The sequence below is a fragment of the Amblyomma americanum genome, chromosome 2 (genome assembly GCF_052857255.1).
Source record: "Amblyomma americanum isolate KBUSLIRL-KWMA chromosome 2, ASM5285725v1, whole genome shotgun sequence".
Taxonomy (NCBI): Eukaryota; Metazoa; Arthropoda; class Arachnida; order Ixodida; family Ixodidae; genus Amblyomma; species Amblyomma americanum.
The window spans coordinates 83936629-83953065 of record NC_135498.1 but is presented as its reverse complement, the minus strand read 5'-3'; the positions used below and the strand labels follow the sequence as shown (position 1 = coordinate 83953065).

Below are 16437 nucleotides of genomic sequence, written 5' to 3'. Positions count from 1 at the left end.
CCCTCTGCATTCTACATAACTTTTTTCTTTGCAGCTCCTTAGTATCCTTAGATGTAAATCATAAAACACGAATTGCTGCTCCACCGATACGGAGGTTTGTGTCCGGCGGTCTTTTTAATGGAATAACATCAGGAGTGGCATGAAGGCGGAAGCTGTCTAGCGCCGGCGTCCACCACGTCGGCGTTTGTGTAAACAAGCACGATGGCCTGTGGCAATTAGGCAGGGAATCCCCCTTTTTCACTTGTAGGGAGGGTAGCGCGTGGCCGCAATAATGAGTCGGAACAATTTATAAAAAGCAATCAGAGAAATGGAATAAGAATACAAGTATTTAAGAATGGACTCTGAATATGAAATCAGACACATTGTCAAAGTAAAATTCGAATCAGGTTAGAAAGGCGATTTAAGAAGCACACATCGTGTGTGGAGTTAAAAAATTAGGGACGAGCAATTCAATTGATGCGGTGTAAATGAGATAGAATCCTCCTTTCATCCGCTAATTTATTTCAGTTCTGACACTGTTCCCATTCTGATTGCATTCATATCCTGTGTCCATTGAATTCACTCTACAGTCTTACGGCAATTGCAATCCTCCTGTTCAGAATACGCAACTACGAAAATGAGTCGCATTCGTTATATCGCTGTGACTCCTCCTACTACGACTGGTGCAGAGGCGCTGCGTTTAAGCGATGCGCCACTGCGTTGGTAGATGGTCATTTCAAACCGAGCTGCCGGTGGGGCTTGTAACAACAGACTGCTCCTCCCGAACAATGGGAGAAGGGAAGGCTCCTACAAGCCTCAATTTTGTAATCACAGTCTGTCGGAAAGATGTATATTTTGTACGTAGGCCTGCTGTCTAAGTCATTTCTTTTTTTTTTAATCATTCTACGTCCAGCCTCTCCCTTTCTCTCCTACAAAGGGGGGCGGGGGCAGAAGGGGGCAGATGCAGAGGGAGAGGCGGATGTTTTTTATTAAGCAAATATGCACTTGAGCATAAGAGGGTTATAGGTGCATGTGAAGGCCGGTGTCTGCTATGAATGCCAACAAGGTCGTGTATTGGGTCTCATGGGTCCAGATTCGAGTGTCCAGTTGACCGGTTGAAGGTGTAGAGAGGCAAATCCCCATAAACACCCATATTTTTTTTATTATACAATAGTTCCTTTGTTCCGATCAGTGACTCCGCTTACTGAGACTGGAGAGCGCTAGATTCAAGACAAGGGAACAACACCACATAGGAACAGCACGAGACACGAGCGCAAACATTCAACTGAGTTTAGTTTCGACATGGCGTATATTTATACGCATCTGATCATGGGACACACAAGTATAAAAGCGTTAAAACCAGTCGAGATAGCTAAGCGATCGTAAACCAATGCGAGATACAACCTGTCCTCGCAAGTCACGAGTTTTAGAAATGACCGGCTAAAACATTTTTGAATTTCTTTTTTAAACCCACAGACGGGTCGCTAATGAACCCGCCACCGTCTTTTACTGAAGAAATGTAAAATGCTTCCCACTATTCGCTTGTGGTCTTGTCCTTCAATTTCAAAACAACCGTCGTTCTGTCCAGAAGAGGTTCGCACTTGTGCACGGCGCAGTGTGCTGCGACACTGAGCCGTGCACTTGGAAGGTGCTTAAATCAGTGGTTGCGGGAGCACAATTACAACACCTCTCTGGTGAGTGCCCCTGGCAACATCGCAGCACACTACGCCGTGCACAATTGCGAACCTCTTCTGGACAGAACGACGGTTGTTCTGAAATTGAAGGACAAGACCACAAGCGAATAGTGGGAAGCATTTTCCAAGTGCACGGCTCAGTGTGCTGCGAGGTGACCTCGCAGCACACTGCGCCGTGCCCAAGTGCGAACCTCTTCTGGACAGAACGAAGGTTCCTCTGAAATCATGCACAAGACCACAAGGAAATAGTGGGAAGCATTTTGCATAGCTTCAGTAAAGGACGGTGGCGGGTTCATTAGCGACCTGTTTGTGTGTTTAACAAAGAAAAGAAAAAAATGTTTTTAGCCGGTCACTCGTAAGATTCATGACTTGCGAGGATAGGTTGTATCTCGCATGGATTACGATTGCTTAGCTATCTCGGCTGGTTTTAACGCTTTTATGTTTGTGTGTCCTATGAATGGATGCGTATAAATAAGCACCGTATGTCGAAAATAAATTGAGTTGAAAGTTTGCGCTCGTATCGCCTGGTGTTCCTATGTGGTGTTGTTGCCTTGTCTTGAATCTAGCACTCCCCAGTCTCAGTATGCACGACCAACTACCTCCTACAAATATTTACTGACTTTCCTTAGTAGGATCGCGTGGGGCTCTGCCATGAAAAGAATGGAATTAGAAGCTGCAACTTAAAGAGGACGCGGGTTCATGGGCAAAAACAAATTTTGCTCGGACTGTGTATCTAGGAGGTGGGAATATCTACAGGAAGCGAGCAGAGCGGTAGGAGTTAATTTCCTTTTGATTTCGATGCCTGCGTTTAGCGACACTAGCCAAGAGGCCTCAAGAGAATGAGCTGGCTGGTCGAGACTACTCGTGCCGCACTGCAATGCTGAGCTTGAACGAACACAAACAAGAAGACACGGTTTATTACCTACGACACTGCATCGAGCCCATCGCGAAGCCAGTCCGGACCCACGGAGGCTCGCCCTCCTGAGCTTTCATCGCCTTCCCAACGACCCCGCATGGAACTAATTATCTGAACTTGACCGGCCTTTCAATTCTCTTCCTTTTCATTCAGTGTCTGTGCTTAGTTCTGCATTTTTTTTTTTTGAGTCCGTCTCATCTAGCGCTAACTCCTTGTTCGCGCTGGGAGGGGGTCCGTAGAGCCACCTTGGAGCGGCCGTAGCGGAACGCGCGAAGAGAAGGTTTCAAAAACGGGAAGCGCGAGCCACGTTGAACAGTCGGGACCACGGTGTAAAAATAGAAACGTGTCTAAACGAGCGCTCCGAAGCTGGTGCAGAACGCCTTGCAGTTCTTGGCTGGGGTGGCAGATCGGGCTAGTTGGTAATTTTCCATAATGCGATACAGCGCGAATAAAGACGGGGACGAAGCGAGACAAGACACCACAGCGCTGTGGTGTCTTGTCTCGCTTCGTCCCCGTCTTTATTCGCGCCGTATCGCATTATGGAAAGTTCTTGGCTCTCGGCCGGATGGCGCCACATGATTGCTGGCTCTTTTTTTAGGAAGAAACAGCGAAGCAAATTTGGCAGGAAAAGACGTTAGCAAGGAAAGGCTGGAATAATATGAAAATATACATTGAGAGGCTATGATAACAGCTAGTTTAAATACAAAGCTTAAAAGAAATGAGTAAATAACCAAAAAGAAGACGCACATTTTCTGATAATTCTCAGTTTTTATCAGTCGTTCTCATGGCCATGAGGTTATTTAGCGTGTGTAGAACATCTGGACTTCTAAGAATTCGCTTGCCACCAGTTCAATACAAAGCGCATGCCTGTATTGATAGGCCATCCGTAATTCATCAACCCGCCAAACCGAAAAACATTCAGGGGATTTAGTCGAACACGGCATGCAGAATGACGCGGGCCGCGGTGAGTGATCTGAGCAGAACCTGATAGCTGCTATTTACTGTACTACAGCCAATAAATAAATAAAACTTGAAATTCTTGGCATAGTGTGCAAGTATCGCACGCACGCCTAAAGAGCTCAACCCTCAATGTGAATTAGTCCGCACGCTCCAGAAACTGTATAATATTGCACTCGTAACCTCATTCGGCACTTAATGACTAGCTCTATTTTCAAAGAATGAAGGGCACTCTAAAATCTGTGTCGCCCATGAGCTAAAGATCACACATACGACCTACACGACAAGCAGCACGGAAACTAGACCTCGCTTTTCTCGCTAAAATCCAGGCCTTTCCAAGCTGAAATCACGAATATAGTTAGAAAAACTTTGGCAGTTTCGTCAGTGTTTGCGTCCTGTTGCCCCTTTGTTTTTTCTTTGCTTTGCAGTGCTGACGCATCCTCTTTGGCACATAGTAGTGTAAAAGCTGAGCCGTATATATAATTTTCTCCTTGTGATCAGTGCCAGGGAAGGAAAATCTGTAGCTTTCTTCAGCGCACGATGATGTATCTCCTCCGAAGCAATGTAACTCGCCAGTCAGCCATAACTATGCGCCATAAATAAATGTTCACTTTGCACCTTCGCACACCAGCGCTGAAGAAAGAAAACGCTGAGAACGGGTAACCTTTGAATTGGTCAGATCCCTTCACGCGCTCTCTTCCCGTGCTCACGCGCAAACCGCCACGAGCACAAGAACAAAAGACCGAGGGACGTAATAGACGCGACGATCAGGGTGCCGTGTGGAACGTCCAAGGGCGTCTTCGTGGCTTTCGCCTGCTTCGGACTCATCTTCCTGCTTATGCTGTCCCTATCGACTCTGGCACGGGTCCGACCCGGCGCCCTCCCGTGGAGCCACAGCAACCACAGCGGTCCCGGCCACTGGCACCTCAAGAATCCGGAGCCGCTCTTCGCAGCGCAAGTGCAGGACAACGTGGTTCCGGAAGGAGACACGACTGCCGAGGCGCCGCGACTCCAGAGTCTGGCTTCGCCTCAGGAGACGAGAGACCGCGGAACGTTTGTGCTGCTGCCGGCTGAGCTGTACACCAACTCCGGCCATCAGTACTTCTGCTTCTACAAGGTAAGCTACTACGCGAAGCGTGACCGGGAAGCCAACGACGCGATGAAAGGAGAATGCCAAGAAAAAAAAATTATGGGCGAAACTTGGCTACAGCTTCATTCAAAGATTTGCTGTGGCCCGTCATTGATCGCAAATCTCACGCAGAGACGGTGGCTGCTTATCGCCGACTCTTTTTACCTTATCACTACTGCTGAGCCTTTTTAGGACGAACCTCGACCGAGATGCAAATCACCCCCTTTGCTTTGTCGCTCGCGCAGCTGCGCGTGTGTGCCTGTTGCGCCTTAGTCGGGCCTCCCTTGCTTCTAGCTTTCCGTGTGTTGCTGCTTTCCCCACGAGTTGATATTCGATTCTCGTTTTTTAAACTGCATTTCAGTATAGATACCTTCCGCTGAAGAAGGCTGATCAATTAGCATGTGCGCGTGTGTGCGTGCGCCCATGCATCTGCGATTGTGTGTGTTTGCGTCCCCACTGCGACACCCCTCGTGGATTGGGGCACGTGTTTGAGCACTCTACGTTTAAAAAGTGCCCCTTCCGGAGGACCGTGTGGCAAGCGCACCTACCGGCACCTGCCCGATTGTACACTATAAACTGAGGGGTGTGTAAAATGGAGTACCTTGTCCTCTATCACGCCCCCTTTTATAAAAGTGATGCGCTAGAGGACAGCTTACTTCCTTGTTACTCACGTATGGAAATTAAAACAAGAATTGGTTGTTGAGGAAAGGAAATCGCCCAGCATTTCCCACATCTCGGCGGGCACCTGAACCGCGCTTTAAGGGAAGGGATAGAGGCAGTGAGAGAAGAAGGGAATAAAGAGGTGCTATATTGGAGGGTTCCGGAATAATTTCGACCATCGGGGAAACTTTAACGTGCACTGACATCGCACAGCACATGGGCGCCTTTTGCGTTTAGCCTCCACCTAAACGCGGCCGCCGCAGACGGGTTCGAACTCACGTGTGGGCATATCCATGTTTTAGAATGTACTGTCCGCAGCAGCACGGCAGTATAAGGTGCGCTGCCTATATCGATTGATTCATGGCGCAAGAACGGCACATCTCAGAACAGCGGAACGCAGAGTGCAAAGCCGCCGGTACACTGTCCTTTTTACTCCTGAAATCGCCACGCCAGGTTTCTCGTACCACGGCGTTCAATAATACGGGGACAGAAAACGCTGTGAAACAAACTACTTCATCAGCAAGATTATAAATGCGTGAAAATGGTTTCAAGACGCCTACTAGAAGCTAATGATGCACAGTACCTTGCTTTTTGGCACTTTTTTTTGTTAAAGTATATAATCTTTAACGACCCACAGCAGCACTTGGTGCTTGAGAGCCGCAGTGGAGTACAGCTCACTACTATTTTCGATCACCTGGCGTTTACTAAATTATTAAATTATTTTTAAATGTTGTTGCTTTTTCTGTGAAACGGTCGCATGAGTACAGGCATGCAAATTACGCTTTTGGAGAGCACAATACGAATTATTCATTAGAAATGGGTGCTGGGACGGTAATGGGAAGCGTGGAGTGGAGAACTAAAACTCCACTTCAGCCGCGAATATATCACGGCTGCTGATGTGCACGTACGCCATGCGGCGCTCATATAGCGTTCATGAGTCATATGCATAGCAGAGTGGTCGCTTCGATTACCGCTCACTGGAACGAGAAAGGATGCATGCTGTCGCTGAGGAGCGTGGCCGTGTTGGGTACATGTGCAGGCGCTCGCCGAGCGGCCCGAGTCTGCCGGCCTGCTGTTCGGCCTATCCATCTTCCCGTACCACCTGTGCACCAATGCTGTATTCTGCTGCGCGCACGTCAACGGCTCGTCGCTGCTCATCGGGGCGCCAGCAGAGGCGGACAAGTTCCCGCGCTATCTGCGCGGTTTGAACCCGCCCCTGCGGCCCATGATTGGCTTCAGCGGCAAGATGCCCACCTCCATGATGACAAGCTCAGACTGGATGTTCCTCGAGAGTGTCCTGGTCTGGCTCAAAGTACGCCTGTTTTCAACGCTTAATTGAAGCCTCCACTATCGCAGTGCCAGCCACAGCCACAACGCATGATTCGCAATAGGTTTCCTTTTGGACGGTTTTTTTCGTTTACTCGAGACATGGCGCCACATGAGAGGAGCGGTGGCTCAAGCCAGAGCGTCAGCGGCTGACATCAGCTGGCAAATGCTTTTTAAAACCAGCATTGCAGTGTTAAGAAACGAAAACAAAATTGGTTCGTCCGTTTCTCGTGGTATGCCGCTGGTCAGTGGACTTGCGCCATAACCGTACTGGACTTGCTCATTAGGGTGATCTTGGCTGGCACTAATATAGAGGGATCATTGGCTCAATTACACGAAGTTGTCAATTTTTCTGATTAGCGTGTACCTGCTCAACCACTGAAAAACATTAGGGATGCAATCCTGTTTTCTTGTTCTTTTCCTGAATAAGGCATAGAAGTAATTGTAATTGTTTATTCAGTTTTCTCTCAATGTGTCAAGAACCAAGCGTGTGTTCTATCTTTTGTCTAGCGGAGATTTAGTGACATGGTCCTTTGTTACAGGTAGTTTTGTAGTCTCCGGCCAACAGCAAGAGAATATAGGTGTCTCTGCGGCACATGTCAATAAATGTCACGATAGAGTGGCCTGCAAAAAACCTCTGACTTGCGATGCACATGCAAGTGGCTTGTAAAGGACATGCTAACTCATCGTTGAACGTTACAAAGCTAGGGGACGTTGGATGTTAGTGCTTTGTGATCATCTTCGTAGTGCTGTGTTGCGCTGTAAAGTCGGTAGGTGGTGTGACTTTAAATTTAAGGTCTTAAATAATGGGCAAAAAGTTTTGAACCACAAAAAACTTATGAACGCGATTTTCTTCACGTACTGACACATTTTACTATAACAGTCAATATATGTTGCAGACCTGCGGTCTGCAGGCTGCAATTTTTTTTTTGTATTAACGTTTTTGCGATCGCCAGAAACGTTCCCCTTTGGTTTTTTTAAGGCAGTCTTAACTGCTCCTTGCGAACAATTGAAAAGCACTAAAATGGGCCTTTCCTTTCAATATTTTCATCACAGTGCCTTACGATTTTCAACTATTAAAAATTTTTGTGCAAAAGTGTTGGACATATATTTTGTGTGGAACATAACCATGCATTTGAAAACACCCAAGAGCTCGGATATACTGCTTCAATGTTTTCAAGCCCAATTCCTTCAAAAGGCAGATGATGAAAGAACCCTAGGTCAATTAGTTAATGAAAAAAAGACCCAAAATTTAAGAGCGAGTAGCTTTCGCCGGCTTTGCACCTTCGTCACCTTGTGCGGCATATTTACGTCGCACGAGAGAAACTGGAGCTTACGTCCACATAGAACAGTTCTGCCTAATGACGACGAAGAAGTAGGACCAGATTTGGAAGTGGTGTTCTGAATATGAAGTAGAGAACGTAAACCCGACTGCTCATCGTGAGCGGCACACGTGGGTGCGCTACCTTGCTCCTTGGAGAATCTCATGTACCGTGCTTCTGGAAATTGGTTGACGGAGCTGAATACTTTCTTGTATTAACCTCTGCCGCTTAATGAGGGGTGTGGCTGTATGAGTCAAGCTGAAACGCTGCGGCTCGCGTGTGCTGGCAGTCTCGAGGCTACGGAGGCGCCGTGCTCCTGTGGAGAGTCTCGCTCGACACCCTGGCGGCGAGGCTCGGCTACATCGACCTCCTGGAGCGCATGGCCCAGTGCTTCGAGAAGGAGCACATCAAGCTGAGCGTGCTGGTGGACACCGGTGACAGCCTACAGCAGCGGCTCGACCTCGCCGAGCCGGAGGCGTTGCTGCCCACCGGTGGCGAAGGACCCACCGCGGCTTTGATCCTGCTGCACCCGATCGTGGGCGAGCCCCCCTTGGCGCACACCCGGGGAGTCGAGGACCAGCGCTCAGCGGTGCTCTACGAGAAGAGCAGGCTTCAGGACGCGCTCAAGCAGCTGCAGTCTACACTGAAGCAGGTGCGGTCTTGAATTCGTTGTTATGCGTGGATAACCACGAGCCGCATGCGATGGATTGTGCGTTCCCCTTAAAAGAATAATTAAATGTATAACCACAGCTCCCCCAGTGTCTTGCCGTCATATGGACGCTCAACATTCTTGGTTTCCTAAAGGAGCTCAGAAAGGGGCTCAAATAAAGCTCCAGTATGGCTGGAATGTTAAAAGCACACCTCTTAACGAAAACTGTCTAGCAAGTAATTTTCTAGTGCGCTTTGTAGAACCTGAAATATCGGCAGTGAAAATTCGACTTTTCACGTCTTCGCGCTTTTCTCTCATCTCTCGTCACTTTTTTCACTCTGGAAGGTTGGCTCACCTCAACCGACCCCTTCTCCGGTGGAGAGTTTTCTGCCCGCCGGAGCAACGCGGCTTATTGGCCGCGTCCACAGCAGCTGCATGAAGTCTAAAAGAATCTAACCAACAGCCACCTCTCAACACGTATACGTAGATGCGAGTAACGGAGGAGTGATGGAGCATAAAAATATCGCCGGGAAGGGCTCGCCAACTTTCGCGCGTGATTGTGGGTCCTCTGCTGCGTGTAGAAGTGTATTATTTGGCTCAGGTTTTCATGACAACACAACGGAGTGATTGAGCGAGTTGATGTGCATTCCTTGGAAGGTGTTTCAGACCCCCTTTAAGGCGTTTATCGTATCGTGATAGGCGAAGGAGGTAAGAATCTTCTTCAGCACCACTGCATACAATGATACGTGGACGAACGATTCAGGTGTCATTCTTTGGTGAATGTTAACAAACTACCTATTGAGGGAGCCAGAGTGGTTCAAAAGCTTTCCATGCCGAAAAGATATCCTCTACATTAGATTTAGTGTATAGGCTTCCTACATGAACCAGAATTTCGTGTTTTCTCTGCTCGGATTGGGACCATCATCATTATTTATCAGGAAAACGCAAGAAAGTGTCTGATAAACTCCCACTGAAGAAACTGGACAATGCAGATTTACCCAAATTATTATTCCTGCGCCTGCCACGGACAAAGACTGTTCCAACGCCGTAGACATATTGCAGGCTAAATAGACCCGCATTCTAATACATTTAGAGTGATGTAACTAACAACCACCGCATACGGTTGTATCCAGCTTAGTCACTCTTTGGTCCAGGGACACTTTGTAAATATGAACACTGTAAGTCAATAGAACGGGAAGTCGTACAGTATAATTAGCGCAATTGCTGTTGTCACAGCAGCAGCCGCTTATATTAGTATATGAATTATGCATCAGAAGAATTCCCCCTGTGTCGCACTATACGGGTACGCGTAACGGCGCATTCGAATGAAATGGCATCAGCAAAGATTAATGTGGGGTCCTTTCCAAATTATTCCGGACGTCGCATATCAATTACAAATGCAGCAGATGGCCCTGGAAATTGAAACGAAAGTGAAGAGTAGGTGTATCGAAGCGTTGAAACTGACTTCGCCGCTCAATCTGAGGATTATTTGCATGAAGCGAAAACGTCATCCTGCTTTATTCTCATCCCAATGACGTCACTTCCTACTCCAGACGGAGGATCAGCCGCTGTCGCATTCGCTAGGCGCCAGTCTTCGCGGCCACTACTCTCCTGGCGGGAGCGAAGAGGCAGCCAGGAAGCTCTGCTTCATGCTCTCGTTCGCGGGAGTCACAAATTCTGGGACAGCAACGTCACCGGCGTCCAGGTGGTGGTGTACGGACCAGGAGACCCGGTCCCAGCACGAAGACGCCTGGCGAGCTCGCATACTACGAGATTATGCAACGAGGCAAGCGCGCATATTCACTCCCCTTCGGAAGATGAGTAGACGAGTTTGGGCAGCTCTTTCGAAAAAAGGCTGACATATGAATGGACGTCGTAGGTATGCAGCAGTAGCAATATCCCCACAGCACTCGCCTAAACTGAGACATCATCAGCGCTGCTGTTCTTAGCCAAAAATATCAAATTTCGGCTTTTAACCGAAGATAAAAAATGTGCTCTTTTATTTGATGCAAATCTCTATTGAACTGCCAAAATTTCGACAATAGTGTTAACCCGCCATATAAGACATCAGCAGTTCCAAGTTGTAAATTGTGACTTGCTGTTCTTACTGGACACGTGGGAGAGTTTTGAGACTTTTTAGACATTCAGGCTGAAGTTTCTCAGTGCTGACGCACATCATTTGTTGAGTAGGTGTTTCGTAAATAGAGAGGGCAGAGAGAAAATTGTTTCAAATGATACCTTTTATACGAGTGCATGAATTATGAATTCTTCCGGCACTCATAAGAGCGCTTTACGATACCATTATGTAAATTTGACGTGGTAAGAGAACGTCGCGCCACCGTAGCTTTTTGGTAACAGTGCTTTCTGCGTTTGTCTTATGATTTCTAATTGCGGACTGTAGAATGTCAAGAGGATATAACGGAGTTTCTGCAAAGTACTTTACTGTTCTAATATCCCACACCTAAGCTCTCATATTTGCTCGTAACTGCAGGTCTGGGACTCCAGCCAGGTCTTCGAGTACGGCGTGGTGTCCAAGCAGGGCGCCAATTGGGTGTCGCACCTGACAGAATTCGTGGTGCCGCCGCTTGCGGGCTTCATGCGCGACAAGTTCAGGGCGCGCTGCTACGGCGTGTGGAACTTTTGGCACGACGACTTTGCAGGCGTCTGTGGGGGCGGGCCGTACCCGCTCATGAGGAATCTCTTTGGAGTGTTCTCCGAACGCCGTTAGCGCCACGGCGTGCGCGCTGAATTCTTTAGGATATAAAAGATTACGCAATGTGCATTTAGGAAGGTTGTGGCTAAAAGTGTCCGTTTCTTCTTTTGTTTCAAAAGGCTTGTGCTGTGCTGACCGAAGGCGATAATCCATTTGACACGTAGGATGTGCGGAGCAGCACGCGCCTTTCAGTGGCCATGCACTATGCGTGCTTGTGGCCACGATTAAATGAACGCCACACAGCGCCTTCAACTCATGCTGGTACGAATGCAAACCTCTCCCTCTTAAAATGCTAAGGAAGGTGAATTTTGTTTTTCTGTTTCGCTCAATGAGATCCGGGATAGCACGCTTGACCAAAGTTTCCGCTCAGCTGCGTGAAATTTCATTCTCTCAAGAGCACAACACAGTTCGCAAATGCGCCCCTTAGTATGCAGCGCCTTCGTATCGAATGTAAACGATAGCACACACATTGCTGCTCCACCAATACGATGGTCTGTGTCCGGCGGTACATTTAATGAAATGGCTGAAGTGGCATGAAGGCTGAAGCTGTGTAGCGCCGGCGTGCACCACGTCGGCGTTTTGTGTAGAAAAGCACGACGACATGTGAAAACAGGAAGAGTAGCGCGCGGCCGCAATAATGACTCGGAAGAATATAAAAAGCGATAAGAGGGATGGAAGAAAAAATCATGTAAGAATAGACTCTGAATATAAAATCGGATACATGGTCACAAAAAAATCTGAATCAGAATTGAGAGGCAAGTTAAAAATCTTAGGAACCAGCAATTGGATTTATGCGGTGTAAAGGAGATAGTCTCTCTTTTCATCCGATAATTTATTTCAGTTGGTACTGTTCCGATTCTGATTGCATTTAGATCCTGAGCCCATTCAGTTTACTGTACATTCTTATTCCAATTGTAATCGTCCAGTTCAGAATAAGCAAATACGAAAATTAGTCACATTGTTATACCACTGTGACTCCTCATACTACGACTGTTGCAGAGGCGCTGCGGTTAAGCGATGCGCCACTGCGTTGGTAGATGGCCGTTGCAAACAGAGCTGCCGGTGGGGCTTGGGACAACAGATAGCTCTTCCCGAACAATGGGAGAAGGGAAAGCTCCTACAAGCCTCATTTTTGTACACACAGTCTGTCGGTCGGGCAGATGTATATTTTGTACGTAGGCCTGCTGTTTAATCATTTGTTTTTGCTGAATAATTCTACGTTCAGCCTCTCCTTTTCTTCTCTACAAGGGGGGGAAGGGGCAGATTCAGAGGGAGAGGGGGACCTTTTTTTTATTAAGCAAATATGACCTTGGGCATAAGAGGGTTATAGCTGCATGTGGAGGCCGGTGTCTGCAATGAATGCAACAAGGCCCTGTATTGAGGCCCATGGGTCCAGATGCGAGTGTCCGGTCGACAGGTGGCAGGTGGAAAGAGGTATATCCTCTAAACACCACCTAGCAGGGGGAGGCTTCACACAGACTCCGACGTCGCCGTGCATTATATGCGTTCTTCAGCCTCCTAATCCTAAGACATTAAAAAATGGTACCCAATGCTCTCAACATCAGTTGATCGCCCCTACATTTTTTCTTATATAATACTTTGTTCCGATCAGTGACTGCTTAGTCGGATGGCGTGGTGCTCTGCCATGAAGAGAATGGAATTACAGGCGGCACTTTAAAGAGAACGCTGGTTCACAGGCAAAAACAAATTTTGCTCGGAGTGTGTATCTAGGAGGTGGGAATATCTATAGGAAGCGAGCAGGGCGATAGGAGTTAATTTCCTTTTGCTTTCGATGCCTGCGTTTAGCGGCACAAATCAAGAGGCCTCAATACAATGCGCTGGCTGGGGGCAACTACTCGTGCCGCTCTACAATGCTGACCACGAATGAATGCAAACAAGAAGGCAGGGCTTATTTGTGGTTGTGTGAGGTGGCTCTTTAGAAGGTGTAAATCCAGAATATTCCTCTCGCGCGTAAGGGTCAAAGTACAGTGGTGAAACATGCTTAGCCTAAATATGTAGTTTTATTTTGTATTAAATCTCTCTCGATGCAGATTGTTTGGTGGTTAAGGCGTTGTAACGTCTCTTTGGGCAAAAAAAAATAACGTAGAAAACTCAGAAGGATAAAAGGGAGCAGAGTGGCAACGGACACAGGACCATTCCTTCACGCCAGAAGCTGGCTCGTAAAAACTTCTGAATGAAGCCGGAATGGCGGGAAAAAACCGTCGAAAATAAGTTTGACTAATTCTAATGCGGGGTCAGGGGTCGAGTTGAGAAGAACGACGCACTCACGGGAAGAATCCGTGGGCTGTACGCCGTCCCCAGGCACTAACCCGCGCCCATAGTAACAATTGGTGTGTAATAACTGAACAAACGAAACAGCTAAAAAATGCCTTTGGCCCATTTTTATAGCATACGAAGAACCGCGCCTGTTCTACGGAACCATCCAATGATGAGTCTCGGAAATTCAATTCAATTTTAGCTTCATCTAAAAACGTATGTTTAACAATCACAAAAAATTAAAAGCAACGTGTTAAGAACGCGTCACCACTTTGTATAATTCTTTTTTGAACAAAGACATATGCGAACTATTTGCACCGCTAACGCTTTCCGACGTCTTACCTGAATGGCGAACACACAAAGCACGTTCGAAAAGCCAGTAGCTCGCTATTTCCGGAAGAAATCTGAAAACTTTGCTCGTTTTATAGCTAAATTTTTTGTGGCGTCGGAATCTTACAACAAAGCTTAAGATTCGTGCATTTCATCTTCACCTTGAACATAAAACAGCGATTACCAGCAACAACAAATCAGCGCTGGAGCGGGAGGACCCCGCTACTAGGTGTGGTCCTTAGAATACTTGCTAGTATGCTGTCTCCGTACGCCTACCTACGCACAGGAGCGTCCACTCTTGTAACGTAAGCCGCAGCGACAATGCCCGCAGTCGCAGCTAGTAGGCTGGCGTGTCGCTGGCAATCTGTCTCGTCACTCTGACGCTATGGTGTCTCTCTTCCCTCGCTTCTCACAACGGCGACGCTTTAAACCATTTCTGCAAAGAAAACGTTATTCAACTAGCATTAAGCACACATTACCACGCCAACTTTTCACAGCCGGCCGAGAATTGATCTTCCTCGTTTAGACAATAAAAAATGAAGGTGCATTAGCTCAGCTAATCCAGGACATACAAAGCGAAAGCTGTCGGCGTTCATTGAGTTCATTGGCGTTGGCAACTTTCTTGACACTGGTGATCTTGAGGAGAGGAAGGGCGCATAACTGGCTCCTTGGGTCAATGGACGCCTCATTCGCCTTTGAGGAACGTGGTGGTGGTGAGAGAGAGATATGGGCTGCATGCATTAGCGCTGACAATGTTGTGGCAGACACACGACACTGCAGCAATAGACCGCAGCGTTCTATGGGTTACTAACCTCTGCCACTTAACCATTAATTTAACTGATACCTGCCGGGTTTGCAGGGTGGGCGTGCTGCCTGTTAAGTGTGCGGAACACAATCGAAGCAGGTTTTTGCAGTTGGATCGGAGTACCCGGGTTCGAACTCGACCGTGGCGGCCGACTTTCGATTTACGCGAAACGCAAAAGCACCCGTGTGCTGTGCGATGTCAGTGCACGTTAAGGATCCCCAGGTGGTCGAAACTTTTCCGGAGTCCTCCACTACGGCACCTTTCTTCCTTTCTTCTCTCAGTCCCTCCTTTAAGCTTTCCTTTACGGCGCAGTTCAGGTGTCAGCCGATATGTGATACAGATACTGCTCCATTTGCTTTCCCCAAAAAACGATTTTCATTCTTTTACACCAGCCCCGCCGCGGTGGCTCAGTGGTTAGGGCGCTCGACTACTGATCCGGAGTTCCCGGGTTCGAACCCGACCGCGGCGGCTGCGTTTTTATGGAGGAAAAACGCCAAGGCGCCCGTGTGCTGTGCGATGTCAGTGCACGTTAAAGATCCCCAGGTGGTCGAAACTTTTCCGGAGTCCTCCACTACGGCACCTTTCTTCCTTTCTTCTCTCAGTCCCTCCTTTAAGCTTTCCTTTACGGCGCAGTTCAGGTGTCAGCCGATATGTGATACAGATACTGCTCCATTTGCTTTCCGCAAAAAACGATTTTCATTCTTTTACACCAGCCCCGCCGCGGTGGCTCAGTGGTTAGGGCGCTCGACTACTGATCCGGAGTTCCCGGGTTCGAACCCGACCGCGGCGGCTGCGTTTTTATGGAGGAAAAACGCCAAGGCGCCCGTGTGCTGTGCGATGTCAGTGCACGTTAAAGATCCCCAGGTGGTCGAAACTTTTCCGGAGTCCTCCACTACGGCACCTTTCTTCCTTTCTTCTCTCAGTCCCTCCTTTAAGCTTTCCTTTACGGCGCAGTTCAGGTGTCAGCCGATATGTGATACAGATACTGCTCCATTTGCTTTCCCCAAAAAACGATTTTCATTCTTTTACACCAGCCCCGCCGCGGTGGCTCAGTGGTTAGGGCGCTCGACTACTGATCCGGAGTTCCCGGGTTCGAACCCGACCGCGGCGGCTGCGTTTTTATGGAGGAAAAACGCCAAGGCGCCCGTGTGCTGTGCGATGTCAGTGCACGTTAATGATCCCCAGGTGGTCGAAATTATTCCGGAGCCCTCCACTACGGCACCTATTCTTCCTTTCTTCTTTCACTCTCTCCTTTATCCCTTCCCTTACGGCGCGGTTCAGGTGTCCAAAGATATATGAGACAGATACTGCGCCATTTCCTTTCCCCAAAAACCAATTAAAAAATTAAAATTCTTTTACACCAACGCCAAGTGCATGAAAGCAAGATTGATTTGCTTTCTGGCCTATAGAGCCAGTTGTACGCCTTTAATGTCAAAATGAATGGGGTATGCAGTGTTTTCGACGCCGATGAACCGAATGAGCTCCGGCGGCTCACTTGTTTTGTTTGGTTTTTGAGGAAAGGGAATGGCGCAGTAGCTTTCTCACATATGTCGGTGGACACCCGAACCACACCATAAGAGAAGGAATAAAGAAAAGAGAAACAGAAGAAATGAAGAAAGAGGAAAGTGAAAATTATATTTTTAGGAAAGGCACGCCGCAGCGACGGAACACCTGTGGCTC

At 47.9% G+C, this 16437-nt stretch overlaps 1 pseudogene across 1 annotated transcript; it reads left to right on the top strand.

Annotated features, from left to right (window-relative positions):
• Positions 1-3538: 3538 nt before the first annotated feature.
• Positions 3539-11360, top strand: LOC144119844 (chitinase-3-like protein 1; annotated as a pseudogene). The gene is made up of 6 exons (XR_013312413.1): positions 3539-3553; positions 4274-4663; positions 6375-6647; positions 8273-8635; positions 10192-10418; positions 11124-11360. The product of XR_013312413.1 is annotated as a chitinase-3-like protein 1 (transcript).
• Positions 11361-16437: the final 5077 nt, after the last annotated feature.